Source organism: Corvus brachyrhynchos, unplaced genomic scaffold, assembly GCF_000691975.1.
Source record: "Corvus brachyrhynchos isolate BGI_N302 unplaced genomic scaffold, ASM69197v1 scaffold227, whole genome shotgun sequence".
In the NCBI taxonomy this organism is placed as follows: domain Eukaryota; kingdom Metazoa; phylum Chordata; class Aves; order Passeriformes; family Corvidae; genus Corvus; species Corvus brachyrhynchos.
The window spans coordinates 1125511-1127026 of record NW_008239290.1 but is presented as its reverse complement, the minus strand read 5'-3'; the positions used below and the strand labels follow the sequence as shown (position 1 = coordinate 1127026).

The 1516-nt window shown below is 50.7% G+C and overlaps 1 protein-coding gene across 1 annotated transcript in view; it reads right to left on the bottom strand.

Moving 5' to 3' along the window:
- PKIA (protein kinase (cAMP-dependent, catalytic) inhibitor alpha) overlaps positions 1–209 on the bottom strand; it is a 48492-nt gene extending 48283 nt beyond the window's left edge. Inside the window, exon 1 of the mRNA XM_008638442.2 lies at positions 147–209. The gene's annotated coding sequence lies outside the window, so the exon portion shown is untranslated. The remainder of the gene's footprint in view (positions 1–146) is intronic.
- Positions 210–1516: the final 1307 nt, after the last annotated feature.

The window sequence follows — 1516 nt, the reverse complement described above, 5'->3', positions numbered from 1 at the left end:
CGGGAGGGCAGCTCCCGCCGCGCCGCAAGGCCGGAGCCAAGGGGGAGCGTCCCCCGGGAGAGCTGTGTGCCTGGGTCTCGCCGTTTGAAGGAAAATCCGCTGTAATCGCTCGTGCTCGTGTGTGGGCTCCCTGTTCCCACTCTCACCTCCCGGCCTCAGGGCGCTCAAGCGCTCCTCAGCTCGTGCCCCTAAAAAATGCAGCGCTCCCTGGGATGGAGGAGAGCTCCTGTGGCAGTGGCTCCTGCTCTGTGCCTGAAAGGGGAGAGCAGAGGACAGGCACTGTGCTGTGCTCAAGGTCACCTGGGCATGCTTCCCTCTTACCAAGGGCGTCCTGATATTTCTGAGATCCAGCAGTAGGCAACATGTCTATTTTTGTTGCTTACAGAGTGCTGTGCACATACTGAGTGCCCGACAGGCTCATAAAGAAGGCTGGATTCCTATCACAGTTTACAAACCCATGACCCCATCCCATGTGCAGGACAAGCACAGTTATGTTGGTGCATAAATAACACCAGTCTACTTTGGATTGATAATACATGTCACTGGTGCATGTCAAATCATTGTAGTCTGAGAGCTCTTCGTATCTCAAGAGCAAGTCAGGGTTGTGTCTGGTCAAGAAAAGCCATGCTGGATGAGCTCCCAGAACAAACACACACGGGAGTTTCCAAGGTGCTGTGCCTGCTCAGTTGACCCGGTGGTCAAGTGGTGCCTCAGCAAGGTTTTGGAGTAGACCCGAGCTGGAAATGTTGATGATTTCCATTGTGGTAAGGTCTGAAACGTGAAGAGCTGCTTCAGTGGCCTGGGTATAGATAGGAAGATTGTCTGTAGTAGAAGAGGAAAGCAGCAAAGAGAAATCTCACTAAGGTAAAGTTCTTAGTCTCTCAGATGAAATACAAAATTCTGAACCTAAGTTCCCTTTTGGAAATCCATTGTGTTTATTTTTGTAGTGGTTATGGTACGGCTTTTCACCTGTGCAGTTCTGCAGTTGCTCTGCTTTGGGCTGCTCCTGTTTACTCCCTGCCTTGAACCTCTTCTGTTGATTGGAATTGCAGGCCTGAATGTGCAGCACTGGCAGCATCTCAACAGTGATGTTTAATCTCAGTTGACTGTGTTAGGTTAGGTGATTTAAGGCACATCTCCACCTGCACAGAGGAGTTTAGGGGCACTTGGGCAGGGGGGGGAGCCAGGTCAGACAAAAAACATATCTACCCCCTCCCAGGGAAGCCTCAGTTCCTGTGGAGGTGGGGGATGCACCCAGCAGTCAACCAAAAAGCTCTGTGTGGGTGTTACTGCTTAGGGCTACATATTATGGGATGTATAATAGAGCATTTTGGGGTTAAGACTTACGGGATATTTAGGGGAAGAACCACAGGCAGGGAAAGGAAGGGATCAAGGTGATACGGGATTGAGCAAGTGTGAGAAAATAGTGGGATGAGGAGGTAAATAGGGCTAGTCCTGTGTAAACAACCTGCTGGTCAGTCTGCTTGTCTTGCTATGCCCTGCCCCTTATCAGTGT